This window comes from Rattus rattus, chromosome 5 (assembly GCF_011064425.1).
Source record: "Rattus rattus isolate New Zealand chromosome 5, Rrattus_CSIRO_v1, whole genome shotgun sequence".
Taxonomy (NCBI): Eukaryota; Metazoa; Chordata; class Mammalia; order Rodentia; family Muridae; genus Rattus; species Rattus rattus.
In genome coordinates, this window is record NC_046158.1 from 121,867,968 (window position 1) to 121,887,083 (window position 19,116).

The window sequence follows — 19,116 nt, forward strand, 5'->3', positions numbered from 1 at the left end:
TAACATGTTTACCTTAGCCATGTTCTTCAAATACTCTGGGAAGTTCCCACTGAAAAATAATGAACTGAGACAAACAGTTCCCACCATTCCTCAGTGCCTCTTGTCCCTTTTATTCTTTGTTTTTTGGGGTTTTTTTGTTTTTGTTTTTTGTTTGTTTGTTTGTTTTGTTTTGTTTTTCTGGAGTTGAGGATCGAACCCAGGGCCTTGCGCTTGCTAGGCAAGCGCTCTACCACTGAGCTAAATCCCCAATCCCGTCCCTTTTATTCTTTAGCCACCAACAAAGTACAACTTTTGGATTTTTTTTCCTATTAACATCCAAGTAAAGTACAGGTCTAGATCTATTTTCCTTGACCTCAGATACACATGGAGGTTCAAATACTTCCAATTCAAAATTACTTGAATGTGTAAACATAGTCGTCATCATTTCTTCCCTTACCTGCTTTTGAATAGCTCAAACATTGCTTGCAGCAAGCAATGTGGTGCTTTTCCATATTCATACAGATCCCAAATATTAACTTTTTTAGAAAGTCATAGGCTACCAGAGCAATCTATCTAAATTAATTAATAAGCCCACCATCATCTACTATAACTTTAATTTAAAGTGACAAGGAAACTGAAACCCAGACAAGCTTGCTGGTCTACCACACTGGTTTTCTGGGCTCTATCCCACATATATATTAATGCATACTAGATAATATCTCTGGCTACTCAGATATGTTGTTCCTATGTCCACTGATTCAAGAAAACCATGAATTTAAAATACTTAAAAAACAAAACCCAAGAATTGCATATGTAGTGACCATGTAGAGACTTTCCTTGTTAGCCCTAATGCAGGATGACAACTACAAAACATATCATTATATTACATCAAGTATTTTGGTGATCTCGAGGTAATTTGAATTACACAGAAAGATGTGCATATGCAAATATCACACTGTTTCACACGTGAAACTTGAGCATTCATAGCCTTAACCATCCTTCAGGATAACTAGAGAGTCTGCCACAGACACTGGGTTCTCCTTCTTCAGCTTCCTCTCCCATCTCTTCCCAGCCTTCTGTGCACTGTGATGTATAGTTTTCTTCTTTGAGCAGAGTCACAGGTTAGACTTTGTTTTTTCACATTAATTACATCAAACAACATTAATGGATGTGAAGCCTTTATTTTTACACTACTATTGTGGTTAGCGTTTGCACGTAGTTGTTACTCTCTTAGCCTCATCAGACTTAGATTGATGTGCATTGACACTGAGCCACTTCTTTTAGAAAGTGAACATCATCTCCTGGCACAAAAATATGGAGTAACGGAAACTCCCACATTGATAGGAGTTAAAAATGTTAGACCCTGTATTTTCAATTACTCTAACAAAAATCAGTGAAGAAGGAGGAAAAAATCTATTTGAACCCTTGAAGATCAGCAGGAACATCAAGACAGGGAAAGGCCACTTGAGTTTCAATAAAACCTTCAAGGTCATACCCACACTGACCATAGACAGTTCTTTCAAAACTGTTATACTTAAATGAAAGAGAAGAAGAAGCCCAAAAGGTTAGCATAAAAAAAAATGACCATTCAGCATTATCAAGCTGATTTTACCCCAGGAATTTTAAGGGTTGTTTCATAGATGCAAATTAATAAATTTAATGGCATTAAGTAGTCTGGAAGATAGAAATTATATGATCATTTGAGTATTTTTAAATCTATCAGATTTTTTTAGCAACTCTTCATTATAAACACTCCCGCCAATATTACACCATAATAGTCAGCATTATACCAAGTGGTGAAAAACAAAAGCATGTCCTGTAAGCCCAGAATACCAACTACTTATTAATTACTGTGATAAAATATCAGATAAAGTATAAGGGGAAGAATATGGCTTTAGAGAGCCTGTTTTGCTGGTGATGGGAGCTTGTAAAATGACCTCATCACCTGGAGCATCAAGAAGCAGAATATTAGACTAGAATCAGAGAAGAGTATAGACTTCAATGGCCTGCTTCTAAATACCCTATGCCATCCAGGTAGGCTTGACTTACAATGGTTTCTACTACATCCCAAAATAGTGCAACCACCCAGAAACCAAATATTCAGGGGTCTGAGCCCAAGGTGGACCTTTTACATTTAAACCAAAACAAACCCATAAGAAGATAAAGTGATGTCACTTTTTTTCAAGCTATGGGTACTGGAAGTTTTAGAAAGGCCAATAAAGACATAAAAATGGAATGGGAAGAATAATATTCTTTTTTTGCAGATGATATGGTTCTATATAGAAAGACAGATAAAATCAGGAAAGTAGCAGTACACAGATCATCTTAACAATGTTCTGAGAAAAGGAGGAAAGTCAGGAAAGCAATCTTTCAAAATAACTACAAAAATAAGCTATCAGAAATAAATTTAACCAAGGGAGTGAAAGATGCTGCTAGTGAAAAATCATAAGACACCACGGCATGAAATCAGAGACGTACGTATAGGAGAAGTTCCATTTAATGGATAGAGGAGAATTACCATGGTTAAACTGTTCATATTACAAAAGAAAAGTGATAGCCTGTAGACTCTGTGCAGTCTCTGCCATAACACCCGTGATGGCCTGAATGAGAAATACCCCTTACAAGCTTAATGTTTCTAAACTTGGTCCCTTGTTGGTGTGCTTTTTTGAAGGTTACAAATCCTTCAGTCAGTCTTCCCTCTGCTTCCTGACTGTGAACTCAAGGTCACATCCCACCATCTTCCCTTTCCTCTCCAACTACCATGGTGGGCTCCATTCTTTATTAAACTGCAGCCTAGAAAATTCCTTTCCCCCTTATTTTGCTTCTTGTCAGGCATTAAGTCACAGCAATTAGAAAAGCAACTAATATAAAACCAAAGAGTTTCTTCACAAAAATGGAATTTCTTCACAAACAATAGAATAACAGCAGCAAAACCTTAATCCTACGGGAATAGAAAACAGCAATAAAAATACAATCCTGAGTTAAAAGAGCCAACTGGAAAGCATGACCTTGCAAAGCCAGAATCCACATGCAGAGGATTGAAATGTGCCTACCACTTTTCTCTCTGTATAAAAACTAACTTAAAAGAAATGTTTGTGTGTTTTGGGGGGAGGGAACGGGCATCAAACACCTAACTGTAACACCCAAAACAGAGGAAAACACTTTATGACAGTGGTCTGGGCAATGTTATTCCCAGAGAGGACCCAAAGATCAAAAGGAAAACTTCCAAGTAAGATTACATCCAATGGCAAAGCTTTCATGCAGCAAATGAAGACAAGCAACATAATGGAGAGATATCTACAGAGTTGGGGGCTGGGGGGAGGGGGGTTGCCAGCTACATATCCCAAAGGAAGAATATCCAGAAGAGAGCCCAAAAAACTTAGAAGCAAATTTTCTCCTCGATAAGAAAATAGATACCTCTCAAAATACCAATGTCCAACTAATATATGAAGAACAAAAGAAAACAAAACAATGAATACCATTAGCCATCAGGAAAATGCAAATCCACACTACAGTAATATTTCATCTCACTCCCTTCAACATCACTATTGATTTTAAAATAGTGATTTAGAATTTCTATAAGATATAGTTGATAGGAATTGGGGAAGGAGAAACTGTGATCATAGTAGATTATATGAAAAAAGTCTATTTTCAATAAAATAAAAATGGCAAAATATATAGCCATCCCAGTCTTTAGCATAGATCAGCATGGCATATACACATATTGGTATTTATTGCTACATTGTTCATAGTAGCTAAGATAGAGAGTTACACTATATGTCCACAAACAAAACGTCATCATGGACAAATGCAACAAATGAATGGAATATAGTACATTGTGTTAAATGAAATAAGCCACTAAACAAAAATGTCAACATGAAATGAGGATAGTGGTAGCTAGGGATTGAGAGAGGTCTAGCTTGGGCACAGAGTAGAAGTGAAGGGTGTTTGCTGTAGGCATGAATACAAATATCATGCCTATGCTAATTTTTTTTTACTTCAACAATTTTATTAATTGAACATGTATTGAGCACATATTAGGGTATAGATGTGGGAAGCAAAGGCAGGCTGACTAAAACATACATTTGATCTTTCCAAGCATATTCATAATTGTATAATGGTGAGATACTTTTTTTATGTGAACATGATCGGGGTACTCTTTCTTAAAACACTATAATTCAAATTTTACTCTTGTGCTGATAAACACTTGTTGACACATTTAAGGGTTTCTGTCTTGTAAAACAATTCAAATTGAAATATATCTTCATTATAAAATCTTTAAAATTAGAAATTTCAAAGCTAGATGTACTACTTAACAATTTATGATAACATATAAATGAGAATTGAAATATAATTTGGAAAGATACATGAGATCATTGAGCATGTGTAAAATTGACATGCTATTATAAAATACTCTATAATATACTATAGTGTCATCTACGCTAATCTTTTGACACAGTCTAACTATCTCACAGTAGAATGGATGAAAAATATGATCTTTCCAGACAAAGTAATGGCAACCATTACTGGAAAAAAAAAGAATAAAGTTAAGAAGCAAGAATATAACTCTCAAACACTATGCTGAGGGAGAGGAGTGAAGCAGAGAGATGCGTGTGTAATCCTGTTTATAGAGATCTCATTTGTAGAAAGTTCTAGATCAGGAAACTAAACTTCACAATTATTAGTTCCAGCAAGAGTAGACTTGGGAAAAGGAAATTTCTTTAGTCATGAGAATTTTTTTGATCATGATAGTGTCACAGATTAAATGTGACTCAAGACTAGAAGTAACTGAATATACCTGGCTTGTATATTTCCCTGGAGGTAGAGTGGACCTCAGTTTTAAAAGTCAAACTAAAATGACCATAGACTCTTTTGGAAAAGAGTATATTAGAGTTGTCTCATGGGTGGAGAACCCAACTGATACTCAAGAAAAAAAGGCTTCATCAAAGGCTTCTGCAAATCTGCATACTGTGAGTTGTTCACATACCAGTCTCTAGAATCTAGAATGTACTCATAGTCTGGGAAAGGAAGAACATCAAAGGTAGATTGTTCAAAGAATTCTTTGAACACTTGAGTTAATCATCCACATCAGCTGAAGCAGTTTGTCATGTGGCCTATATTTATCAGGAGTGATTTATAAGATCTTGAAAGATACCATGTGTCAGCAATTACAGTTCAGATAGGCAAAGCTCTTTGATAACCAAGTAAGCTATTCCTAGGCCTGTTTGAGAACTGAGAGACGTTTCAAGCACTGCGTTAAAAAGGTACTTTTTGCTAAACCTTGTGAAGATGCTTAATCTTTAATCTAACAAGTGGTTTCTCTTTGTCTTCCTCAGGGCCACAAGATGAAGCAAAGGAACAAAGAACTGAAGCTAAATGACAGCCCTCAGCATGGCAAGGCCTGGCCCTGGGGGACTTGGGAAGAAGATAGTGTGTGCTGTGGAAGGGGGTGGGGGAGGGGGGAAAGTAAGTTCATGGAAGAAAGGGGGTCTTTTGCTCTAATTCTCCAGCTGCATTTTGTTGTTTACCTACAGAAAAGAAAAAAATGAAAAAAACAAAACAAAAAGAAAAGACAAGAAAAAAGAAAAAGCAAGCGAGCTCCCTCCATATATGTGAGGAGGCCCCATGCTGAGCATTTTTCAGGCACCAGTCCCTATCATTTCTGTCTTTTCTTCATGCCTCACCCCTAGGATCATGGCGATAGGGTTAATACTCACCCTGGTCTCCTGGTCCCTCTCTGCTTTCTTGGTTCTCTCACAAAACTGGTTACAGGACGATGTGTTCCTGGAAAAAGAAGGAATGTGATGGCAAGCTGCAGGCTAAATTTCAAGTTACCATGCCCAGCACTGGTGTAATCTACAGACCAAGGAGGAAGGATAGAAAATGGTTACAAATTGAATAACAATTGGAAGAGGTCTGATAAGGAGTCCAAAATATTCAAATCAGGCATTAACAAAGCTCAGTGTTGGCAGCCACTAGAACCTCCACCCGTCACACCCAGGATGCCGTGTGTGTTCATTTTTGAGACTGATTTCGAGCAATGCTTCCTTGGTTGATGAGGTTGTCACTGTGTGCTTCCATATGGAGCCTATCACTAAGATATGGTTCTTTGTACACGATTGGAATGGGTGTTACTATCATTGAGATAAAAGGGAGGGGCTTGCTTCATTTAGGTCTCAAATCAATCTATTAATAACAATTTTAGTCATCAAAGTTCCACTTGAAATCTCTACTCTTCATAAAAAGAATATCCATGGTGATCCAAGATGTGATGGCCTACAGAGGTTCACACTTGAAGTTAGGAACATTTGGAGCCATTACTTCCAGCCTTGGCTTCCTGGTCTGCTAATGCCAAATCCAAGGGTGATTTGATGGCTCATCCATTCATCCAAAACTTAGTCAGAACTATCCACAACATAAGGAGCAAGTAGAGCAGTCGAAGTTCAAGCAATGAGGACCAGAGGAGGCTGGACATCATCCCAAGTATCCATCCCAGAACAAACCTAGGTCTCACACTGCCTCTTGGGGTTCCAAAGACATGGTAGTGTCTTTTGCATACTATCTTAACTCCATAGTCTTTTAGAATCATGATGTTTTATGTTGCTATTCCTAACAGAGGGGGGAAAGTGGAACTAACTGAGAATATCTAAAGAAGACAGTGAGATGGTACCACTTCATAAGTATCTCATTCAATTCACTAGCTTTGCCCTTTCCTGTGGAAAATCCATCTTATCTTCCTGTGACTAGTTTTGCCTGCTCTGCATTAGTTTCTGTTTCTAAGCAAACCATACCTCTGAGTATGTTACCTTTTAACATCTCATTTTCATTAACATAGTTCATCAACATAACAACAAGGCTGTTTCAGGAATTTCATGTTTCTCCATGGCTTTTGCTTTTTTTTTTTTCTCCTCTTTCAACAGTTTGACATGATAGCATATACCTCTCCATTACCCGTTGTTTTCTAGAACAATCCTTCCTCAAAATAATCTAAGATGCCATCCAGATAGATAGCTTCAATGTTTCGTACCATCTTCATAGCTATTTTACAAGCACCCACCATTTTTGTGAAGTGCCTGACAGACAAGAGAACCATGCTAGAAAGGTTCCGGATGGGGGAAGTGTTACTCTCCCTCCTGTATAGGGTCACAGTGGGAAGGCACACCTGAGAGAAGAGGAATAGCCAGGAATGAGACAATTCCAGCCCACCTTTCTCATTACCAATGGCAGCCTTTGTGTTTGCTCATCTTGTGTGGGGATGGATTAAGAAACAGGGAGAGAGAAGTCTGTGGAAACTGTAGGAAAAGGAAAGGAATCTTTAGATTTAGGAAAACAGAGAAGGAGTCCCAAACTCCTGGATTTGCTTAAACTTCCTTTTATGAATTAAAGTGCATTTTCATCTTTGCTTTGCAGTAGATTTTTGGTTGCTACGTGGCTGAATGATTGTATGCTTTAAAATAAATAATGCAGTTAATTTACACTTCAATAATGAAATATAAAAATTTTAGCTCTGGGCCAGACTGAAGGCATCTCAGACAAGGAGACCCATTGTTCACTGGCCCTGTCACTGCACTGGCTGTACAAGGTAGTACATGTGGGACGTGAACCAATGCTTTCTGCACATGAATGCTGGATGGCCATTTCCAAACACACTTCAGCCGGGCCACATGACATAAAGGGCAATAGGGGGATGGGAGGAAAGTAGCCCTGTTATTAGTCATGTTTTCATACAGAGGATTGAAGTAGACCTTCAACATAATAGTCTTAATTAAAAAGGTACTCACTGCAGACTAGACAAAGGGGCTTTTCCTCTTACTGATAACTATTCAGATGATGGACATGTCTTCTCTGATAAAAGCTTACAAAGAAGACCTCCAAAGCACTGTCTATGATACTGGGTCACATATTAATCACTGCAGCTAATTGTAAATCTTTCTATGAAACCCTGAAAAGCCTCTTTGTGAATTAATACAGTTCTGCTTGATGCACTTGGTTTGCAAAGACATTTCTCTGTATGTGGTGCATGTCAGCTGTGCTTTGAAAAACAACAAAGTTAGCAGAATATGTTCAATATATTTTCTCGGGAAATAGGGTTTTTATCATATGACTCATTAAGGATTTGCCTTACCCTGACATTTGTGATATAAAGGAAAAATCAGGAAAAAAGTAATTTTCTTGAACAAGATATGTTTTTACTTAATGCAAATAAATGTAGTCTGTTGCTTGCAAGGAAAAAAATGTCTTCTGGTATTACTAGGGTAACACGTGCCTCTTTTGTTAAAGCAGTCTTGAAATGCTGGACAGCGCCTGAGTCTGTTTGTCTCTTTTCATCTGTGCCACATACTATGACACTTAAATGACTGTTGCCTTCGAACTATATTTGTTAGAGCAGAGTGCAAATAAACTTCTTTGAGAGGATAATGTGGAATTATGTGCTTTGTGAAATTTGTCCTGTAGCCTCAAGCAGTAACTCTGTATTCATTTAATGCTATCTATTTGGTCACAAATAAGCATATTTAAAGTTGCCTCTAGGGCTGGAGAAATGGATCAATGCTTAAGAGCATTGGCTACATGCACTTCCAGAGGTCCTGAGTTCAATTCCCAGCAACCACATGTTGGCTCACAACCATCTGTAATGGGATCTGATGCCCTCTTCTGGTGTGTCTGAAGATAGTGACAGTGTGCTCATCTACATTAAGTAATAATAAATAAATAAATAAATAAATAAATAAATAAATAAATCATTAAAGTTGCCTCTGTTAGTCCACTTTTACTTAATGATCTTCATTCCCTACTGAGACTAGTTGGAGTCTGCCCAGTTTTTCAAACTACAGAGAAGTTTCTATTAGGTGCTCCCAAATACACACACACACACACACACACACACACACACACACACACACACACACACACACACATATACACACCCACCCCAAATTTTTGTTTCTAATAAGCCATTAACTTACTAACAGTTTCTGAGATGCAGACATAGGTTGCTAAGATTAAAAAAAAATGGGATCACCCTTGGGATACATCCTCCATTACTGAATTTCTTCTCAAGTACCTCCTTTGAGCTTTGTCATTGGCTCTGTGATTGTGGCAGCCACACCCTTACTGCACTGTTGACATGTTTCATGATAGATCAAATTACAAAACATGGTTCAAAGTGTGGCCCAGAACTTCCAAAAGTCACTGTGAAAAACCTCAAAACTTTTTCCAAAGTGGATATACATACTCATTCCACAAAATTAAATCTCCATCCCTTTCAGAACAAGTGCTACTAATTTTTCAGTTGTTGTTCTTGTAGGCAACCAAGTGGGATCTTTCAAAAAATGCTAGTGATAGATGGTGAGGACAGCTAAGCTGCCACACTAGAGGAACGTTTCCAATAGTAAATAAAATTTGAAGAAGAAATAAAAAGCAGGTAGCACAGCCTTCTGTTTTAGCAGGCATTCTTAACACAATGGTTCACAATAATAATGATGATCATTTGAGTTGATTTAATCCCTGCTAGATACACTGTTTCTTTTATACCCAGCTATTCAAGACTCTTCATGAAAAAACTCATGTTTTCCACTGATACTTCAACCAGCATCCAAATACAATTGTACAAGAATATTTCCCAGGCAAACTATAGCAAGTGGAGACTGCAGAGGAGAATTAATAATTTAGTTAACTTGTCTGTTTTAGTGTTGACTATTCATTTTGAATAAATATTCAGCTATCCAGATTCAAAGTGTATAATATCAACTAAAACTATTTCTTGTTATGTAATTGTTTTTGCACTTCTTAGATAAAAGGCCTATTTTCTAATTACTATGCAATAAAACCAATATTTAACTAGTCAATATAAATATTAAAGTATAGTAGCTAAAATGATAATTGTGGGATATTCTTAAATATTTAACTTTGTATTACAATATTTTTATAGTTAAAAAGTTTTAAGGGAGTGCATTAAATTAAAGTATTTAGCAAAAGAAAAATGAGCACTGAATAAGGATATTAAGTCTTTTTCTTATTTGAAATTCCATAAAAAATGGGTAAATCTTCAGTACCTATCATGAATAATTTTAAGAGGTAGCAATAGAAAATTTAAGTACACTAACATGAAATTTTATAGATAAGCTACTTATCCCATATCAAATTTATTTTTAATTTGCCAACAGTAAGAGAGAACACACACACACACACACACACACACACACACACACACACACACACACACACACACCCCTCCAATCCATACATGGAATAAACAACTACTGATAAGACTCTTTATGTCTGTCTCTTCCTCTGTGTACCAATCCATCAAAATAGTACGTGTGAATTGATAAAATCACATAAGTAGTCAGATAATAATCTCTGATTTCTTTTCATTTTATATTATTTTCAAAGTTGAATGAATCATACCCTGTGTCATGGATGCCCATTGCTTCTTCAGGTAGGTATATCACAAGCATGTTCTTCTCAGTCATTTCTCTAAGTCATTTAAAAATATTTTATAACAATGGTGGAGGTCTATTGTACCAGTTCCCTGTGGCATGACACTCAACTTGAGTCTTTCTTCTTTTAAATGAAAACTACTACCATTATTTTTTTTTCACTACAGTTTCGTTCTATGCTAGGCTACACTTTCAGCAGATGCCCTGGGGTTAATGAATATTTGGCACTAATCACCAAATTATGTTACAAAGTCATACAGCTAGCAATTATAAAATGAGAATTTCCACTTTGTGGGTCCCTCCATGACCTTGAGGGCACTATAAACATGGACACTTAAACATGTCAGCATGAGAAATTGTTTCTCATTATTACTTTAACTATCCTGTCTTCATTTACTAATGAGGGTGGACAGATTTCTGTCAGCTGCTTGTATTTTCTGATTGGGGAATTAATCTGTTCATGTTCTTCTGGTCATTTATCACTGGGATTTTGCTTTTTTATATTGATATTTATGAGCTGGCTCTTTATATATAGAGAGAGTTTTACCTTTATTGTCATGTTTCCTGCATAAATTTTTCTACTTGTCTCTTACTTCATTATTGCGATTGTGATATTTTCTGACACACAGTCCCTTTTAATCTCTCTGTGGAAGAAAATCTCTTTCCCTTCATGTGGGCTTCATGTCTTTTGTGGCTGACAATGCCTGCTGAACTTCATTTCTGTTTCTGCCTCTGATGAAATCTTTTACCGTAATAGAAAAAGCCTTATTTGGCTTCTCTGGTTATAGATCCTCAGATCCTACACTGGCCAGAAGATGACAGTCACATAACCAGGTTGGTCAATCACAGGAAGTTAGCTACCAGATCTCAATGATTGGTTTAGAAAGATTTGCCACCCTAATTGGACCAATCAGTAATTTCTCTAATTTGATATGTTTTCTAGGAGGAAGAACTTCACCAGTTCCAATGTTGATTTCAGTAGCCTTTTCTATCAGTCATGGGATTTATTTAATTTGGCTCTCAAGCTACTTTTGGGATATGTTTGCAGTGGTTTTCTGTTTGAAGGAATAATACTCATTCTCATTCCTGTTCTCTACATCACCTCACTTCTTGAGACAGGGTCTAATGTAGCTCAGGATAGCCTTGAACACTTGGATAGCTGAGACTAGATAAGGCCGACTGATCTTTCCACCTCTATTTCTCAAATGGTATAACAAAACCTGTGTGCCACTGTGTCCAGCTAAAACCAAAATGTATCAATATCCTCAGGGTCCCTGACACAGAGCTCTGCTATTCTCTCCCCACTGGCTTCATGACACCAGGCTCCTGAGATACATCAGCCATGTTTCTTTCTCTCCTTAAAGCTTTCCACTGACTTTTCTAGAATGTTCTTTTTCTGGCAATTCACATGGACTTTGTTCATCATTTTGGATATTCTCAAAGCTTTCTCAGTGAGCATCACAGCAGATGTCCTTTACAATGCTACAAACCACTCCTAGCCCTACCCACATACTGATGTCTTTAGCCTCCCCTGTCCCCTTTTCCTTAGCACTTAAATGATTTATTTATTAAACTCATTTCAAAAACTTATGGAAAATATTTAACTCTCTTAGGAAACCCAAGTTCCAAGGCTGGATTTGGCACATGTGGAACACACATTAAGTAATTGTTGAAGGAAGGAATTCTACTTGGGGCTTTTCCTCAGGAAGTTGTTGATACATTCCTTTTTGTAAGACAGCCTCCTGACTGAAAGGTCTTCTCTCTCTCTCTCTCTCTCTCTCTCTCTCTCTCTCTCTCTCTCTCTCTCTCTCTCTGTCTCTGTCTCTGTCTCTCTCTCTCTCTCTCTCTCTCTCTCTCTCTGTGTGTGTGTGTGTGTGTGTGTGTGTGTTGGCCTTTGTGAAAATGTTATAAAGGGGAAATGAGTTCACTTATGGTAATTAAATCAGCAAGATGCTCAACCTGATGACCCTGAAGAAGAAGCAGAAGCAGCAACCACAAAATCTGTTTGCAAAACTAGAATGGAGAGTTAGCTTAGCAGTGAAGACCACTTATTCCTCCAAGCTGCCATCTTGGTATACTGTTCCCTTCAGCATGAAGCCCCAAGGCCACTATGAAGCAACCAAAGAGAAGATATTACTCTGAGTCACACCCAGAAAGGAATGTATGCCATCAATTGTGCCCATACATTAATGAGCACAATTGGTCAGTTGAGCAGGCTCTAACTCCTGGGAGCTATAGTTTGGCTGAGTAACTGGCAGGAAAAAGACTGTGACTGATGATGATCTGGCTTGCTGCCTGCTTTGTACTATGGTGTAACTGTATGCTCTGCTTCAGCCTACTGTTTCCATTCACCAAGACCGAGCAAGTCACCAACTCAAAGAGGCATCTCAACTGACTGTATTAGTTGGACAAAGCAGTTCAGCACTGTGCAGGGGACTTAAGACTGGGCGATAAAGCAAAAAAGCTCTTCTACTGTCTTGGGTAGAAAGAATCGTGGGGATACTGAGCCAGTGAGATGCCTCAGCAGGTAAATGTATTTGCATTGTTACCCTAACGGCTCTGTTCAATCACTGGAGCAACAAACAAACAACAAACAAGAAAACTACATGCCATGCTTTCCATCTGTAATCTCAGGGTTCCTACAGGAAGATGAGATAAGACAGGAGCTTTGCTGGAAGCTTCTAGGCCAAGTAGCCCAGACTATGCAGCATGGCGAAAACAAGAAACTCAGCAAAGTAGAAGAAAAAAAACGATTCCTAAAAATTCTCTAACCCCTACATGCATGCTGTGGCATGCACACATGAACACACATACATGCACACACACATGTACACACACACACACAAATATACCACAGACATTATTAAATGACATTTAAATTTAAACTAAAAGGAATCTTGAAGGTGTAGCAGAATAGAGTATAATCTTTGTCATGTCTCTATTCCTGGATTTATTTCTCATTTTTATTAAGGACACCTAGCACAAGAGAGTTGATTGTCTTGATTAACCCCTAAATGGACACCTTTTTGTCCTTTGTCTAACCATAGGACCTGCCCAGATGTTCACATGTTTGTCCTTTTGTTCCCCATCTGCTTCAATCTGTGTTTTTATGTGGGTCCATGTTGCTACCTACACCTTAATACAGCTTGAATTTATTTTGTTATTTGGTGGTTAGTGAGAAGCAACTGGACTTAGTTTTCAAAATATTTTTAGGACCAGTTCTTAAATGGTACAACCAGATCTTTTATCCCAAGATTATTCCTTAACATATGCTTGTTTTGCATTTATACAAGGATCTGTTTTCTGGGCTACCTCTCATCCTGCTGTTTCCTAATGCACTGACTTGCTACTGTGCTTTAAGTGAGTGAGCCGATACTTAGCGCGGCAAACTCAACCTTCACTTTTCTCCATTTTCAATTGTCCCTCCATATTATGTATTGATTAGCGTTCCAGATTTGCCTTAAACACACTGTGTCATGTTTTTCACCAAGAGATAACACCCCTTCTTTTTTTGATTTTTAAAAATCCTATTCTCCTCCTCTCAGTACCTGGAAAAATTGAGCCAGAGGAGTCATGCTTATTTCTGATAACTAGGAGAGAAGACATTTGCTCTACACGCAGCCTCCTGAAGTGTTCCATAGAAGAGACATTCCTGCTTACCCATGACCTGTGGAAAAGTCTGAGCTGTAGCCTGAATAACAATTGCTTTCTCAACCTTCTGCTCCAAAGCCTTGTGCTGACTGTTTGGACCTTCTTACCCATCAATCTCCTGTCTCTGCCTGTCTGTGTAGCGACTCAGGAGGCAAACGCTACGTAAATGTCAGTGTGTCTTGAGCGATCATACTCTCTAAGCAATCATCCACTTTGCAAAGGAATAAGGGTTTCAAGAGCTGGTCATGGGTCTCTCTATCTGCGAAGCACACAGGCATCTAGCGTGTGGTTATCAGCTGCTTCACAGAGAGGTCTGAGTTGCTCCGGAAACAGTGTCTTTGGTTTCACTTCCTTTGATGCCAGTTACTGGCATTACAGTTAGAGGGGACGCATCAGCAGCCTAGTCTAGGAAAGACTTAGGCAACAGCATCCTTAAGGGTTCTGAGTACTCTCTAAAACATCCCAACCAGTAAAAGGCTAGAAAAAAATTACTAGGTTTTTGTTGGGGTAAATGGAAAAGTATAATCAATATGGACAGAAAAATCTATAAGCATTTAATGTTAAATAGCATTCTTCACTGGTCATATAACTGTTCATAAGTTAACTCTATCTTCATAACAATGAGGTACTCATTGCTTCAACTCTGCCTTTAAGGTGAGCCACCTAAGGTACTAGGAAACTAATTATTTGCACAAGGCCACAGGTCAAGTAAGCATCCAGAAGTTATTATCCTAACTACTTAGTCTGGAGGCTTCTGCACTTGGCCCAACAACAGAATTGCCTTCAGACACTAGTGAGTCCCAAATCCTGGACCTCAACCTGGGCTCTATGTCTTGTAGCTTCTGATTTAGGAATCCAGGGGAGAAATGTCAGAACTTTGTGCCTCTAACAACTTTCAGGTAATACAGTTGCTACTGTTGCCCTGGAGGCCAAGCCTTTGAGAACAACTCTGCTATACTGAGGTGATTGACAGGTGTGATCCCTTGACAGCTAGGAAAGGTAAAAAGTCCTGAGGATCTTTAAGCCATGCATCTAATTTGCAATTTCATATGCTAGAATATCTGTGCATTTCAATTCCCTAAAGTAACTATAAGCTAGAACAGCCCACGAGGGGCCAGCTTCTCTGTCTGTTGGGTTTCCAGGCAGCTATTCAAAAACTAGACCGTATGAATGGCAATGTTGAAACATTTGAAAGCAAAGGTTTAAATATCAGCCTTACAGCCTGACTTCCCCTTTCATAGCCAGGGATGTCATATCTAGAACATAATGGCAATTATTTACCAGTTAAGAATTTCATATAAATGTAAATGTTGTATGCATACCTACACACTACATTTCATGGCACATAGAAATAATGGTGTCATCTCCCTACCCTATATAAGGAGAAATGATATTTGATTTCTTCTTTTTAGCAGCCAGGAGAGAGAAATTTAACTTTAACTTTTTCTAAATCTACCAGGGTCATACTGGGTACCCAAACTTTCTTTCCATTTTTAACTGTGACAAGAATAAAAGAGAAAGGATGTGTGTTTGGCTGACTGCTGCTAGCGTGCTCCTGCTGCAGGGAGGGATGTATTGGCTGGCTCTTCTCCAGGGCCATCTTTCCCTGTTCGGAAGAAACAGATGAATCCTAATAGAAAGATGGAAAGGACTAGAAAGGCCAGCAATCTACAAAGAGGGAGGCTGGGCAAGTAGTAAAAACAAAATGAACTTGCATAATTGAAGATCATAAGTCTCCTCTTAACCAATTATAAGTTGTTTATTACAATCTCTTCGATGTTTCTTTCCTTAGCAAGTATGTACAGACTTGCCTGTGTTAGCCTTCACTCTTTCCTGGAGGGGCTTAAGGGCACAGGTAGAACTTCCCATCACATGAAAAAGGAGAAAGCAAAGGAGGGACAGGAAGAAGGGAAACAAGACCAGAGAGGAAGCCTTTGAGGATTAGCAGACTCCGCATGTGCATCCAGTCTCCTGAAACTGTCCCACAAAGGGCAAAGCAAAGGCCTGGAGGTGGTTGGCTTCCTCCCAGTCTCTGAGAACTGCTATTGTAATGAGAGGAGCCGTTAGGATAAGCCCAAGCTCTATCATGGAGAGTCCACAGGAACAGGAGCCTACATTCGGCCATCTTTCCTTGCTGTTCAGCAAAAGTGGGACATGATCCAGTTTTGAAAGTGACTCCATGTCAGTATCGCATGAAAAAGTTGGGCCTGTGCCAAATGGATTCTCTAATCTGTGACCTTGATATGAGGAGGAGAGGGAGAATAGAGAGCAGCCATTCTGAAGAAAGCTCTAGAGAAAGGGTACACAGAAGTATCTGGGCTCTGCTGGGCCACACTCTGCTCTCGTTACTACTTCAATTCTCATGATTCCCAGAGGCAATTTACCAAGCGCAGGGCTTTGTCCTCAAATACCTTGGGTCAATGTTCTCAACTGTAACTGCACAATCAAATTGTCTTGTGAGCTCTACCTTACCAAAACACCAAAGGAAGGAAAGTCTATAAATGGCAGGCTTGTCACACTTTCAAGGTCATTAAATACAAAGAAACACCAAGAAACTGTCTCAGATCCAAGGAGTCTATGAAGACAAAACTAAATTCATTGCAGATCCTGGAAAAGAAGCGTAAGTAGTGTCAAAGATGTCCCCAATTGATCTTGACACTATTGCTATGGAAACGAGAAAGGATGAACATTTGGAAAGGTTCATGAAAGACACAAATTAATTATGCTTAATTTGCCTCCCCCCCTCCCCAGTTTTCAATTTAAGACAAGACCTTTCTAGAGAGTCCTAGCTAGCTGGCCAGGAACTTGCTGCTATGTAGACCAATCCTTGAAAAAACTCACAGTGATCTCCCCTCCCCCACCCTGCCATTATCTCTGCCACCCATACTCCCACCCTGACTTAGTAAGGGGATTAAATGCATGCAACATCATTTAGGACCTTTTGCATACTTAAAACAAAGTATTGGAAATGGAGAGTTGGCTCAGTGGTTAAGAGCAGTTATGATTTCAGAGGAACCAAGTTCAATCCCCAGCACTCACACGGCAGCTCATAACAGTCTGCCTCCTGTTCTAGGGGATCCAACACCCACTTCTGACATCTTCTTGGATAGGGTATGCATGTCATGTACAGACATATGTGCAGGCAAAACATCAATGAGTACAAAATTAAATTTTAAAAAATTCATTAATTGCATTTAGTGTGTTTGCATGGTCATGAAAAGGTCAGAGAATAGCTTGCAGAAGTATGTCCTCTTTCTTTGACCATGTCGGTGGGTTACAAGGATAGATACTGGGTCCTTGTACTCAGTGGCAAATGCCTTTTCCCACTAATCCATCTTGGTGAACTTCGTATATTATTTGAAGGTTAACATATTTTAAAAAGAAGGAAGGAGGAAGGGAGGGGGGAGGGAGAGGGGAGAGAGAGACACAGAGAGAGAGAGAGAGAGAGAGAGAGAGAGAGAGAGAGAGAGAGAATATCCCACCATTTATTTATTTATTTTCTAGGCCATCTCCCTGAGCCATATATACATCATTACCCTAGGTTAAGAACCAGGTTGGTACACTTTTTACCAGCCCCTTAGATGCTGTTAAATGCTCTGGAAGTATATGAGTCTCCTTTCTAGAAGACAGTAGGTAGATGGAGGACTTTGCCTCTAACATCATTACTTGCCTCTGGAGAAAGGGATCTGATAGCATCTTAAAATTACCTCAGGAACCCCCAGCCTTGGACAAGTGTATGCTCACCCTTAGCTTCTCCACACATTCATTTTCAGGCAGATTTCATCTTAATCCCACAAAAGAGAATACTCCCTTCCCTGTAGAAATTGGCAAACACTAAATAGCAACCTCTCCCAGCAAGCAGGGCTCTAAGGAAATGAAGCATACTCTGTGTTCATTAATAAGGAGGTGGGGAATAGCTGAGCATGGCTACGCAGGAGAAAAGCAAGAGGTAGCTAGGAATGTGCCCTGAGAAGCAGGGAAGGTTAAACAGTGCAAAAAAGATAACTGAGTTTTTGGGTTTCAATTTTAATGGTTGCAAAAACAAGGCTCTTGGCTATTTGCATATAAATGTGCTGGGTGGTGGTGGTGGGGAGTCACAGTTCTCAGCTGTGCATTTTAACTTTCTCCTTAAAATCTGTTTCCCAAAGCAGCTGCAGGAATCAGCTGCAAATTCCAAATCTAAAAATGACAGTCACATGGTTGAATTGGGAAGGAGACAAGAGGAAGGCACTAACGATGCTCCAGTTTAACCCATTGGGGCCTGCAGCCCGTCTGTGTTGCGTGCAAATGTTTATGAATCTCAGTGCCCATGGTGCACTGAAGAACAATTAGATCAGGATTGCTGTAGGCTAGGGGACAGAAGGGTTGATAGGTATCCCTGATCTATACATTTCCCAGTCTATTAGAAACCATAGTTTTGACTGGTTAACCATCAGAGTGAGTTTGCAATTGTCCTTTAAATGGCAAGATAGGTTAGCAGGTTTGAAATGCTAGTCTCAGTGGCAACTACTCAACCAGGCCATTAGGCAACCATAAACAGTACTTGTGGGGTGGCTGGGTGTTTCAAGCTTGCTTAGAAGACAAGCTGATAGGCTCTGCCTGAGAACCTGCCTGTCATTCAACATTAACTTTGGTTCAGGTGCACAGTATCAGGATGCTTGTCAGACACGACCACTCACCAACTCTAGCACACAACCCTCCAAAGAATCACAGTCTACCTCATCGTGATTTCTCTCAGTAAGGTTTCAAGATGACTGCAGCAAGCTGATGTGGCAGGAGAACATTTAAGGCAGTGACACAGGCAGGAATCAGCTGCAAATTCCAAATCTAAAAGCCTGGTCTGGGAGCCTAGAGAGTGAGAGAGTGAATGCTGAGATGCAGAGGACCAACTCTGGTTCTTCGAACTCTCCTTAGCATTCAGAGATATCCAGCTATTTTAAGGGTCTTTTTTGTGTACTGGGAATTTAAGAGGTAATACCGAAATGTGAGTTATCAGTGGGGACACCCATGGCCCGTGGTCTTGCACTAAGAGAGAGCTGACCCTTAA

General features: G+C 39.1%; 1 protein-coding gene across 1 annotated transcript in view; it reads left to right on the plus strand.

Moving 5' to 3' along the window:
- Macrod2 (mono-ADP ribosylhydrolase 2) overlaps positions 1-5,742 on the plus strand; it is a 2,209,545-nt gene extending 2,203,803 nt beyond the window's left edge. Inside the window, exon 21 of the mRNA XM_032902613.1 lies at positions 5,316-5,742. The gene's annotated coding sequence lies outside the window, so the exon portion shown is untranslated. The remainder of the gene's footprint in view (positions 1-5,315) is intronic.
- Positions 5,743-19,116: the final 13,374 nt, after the last annotated feature.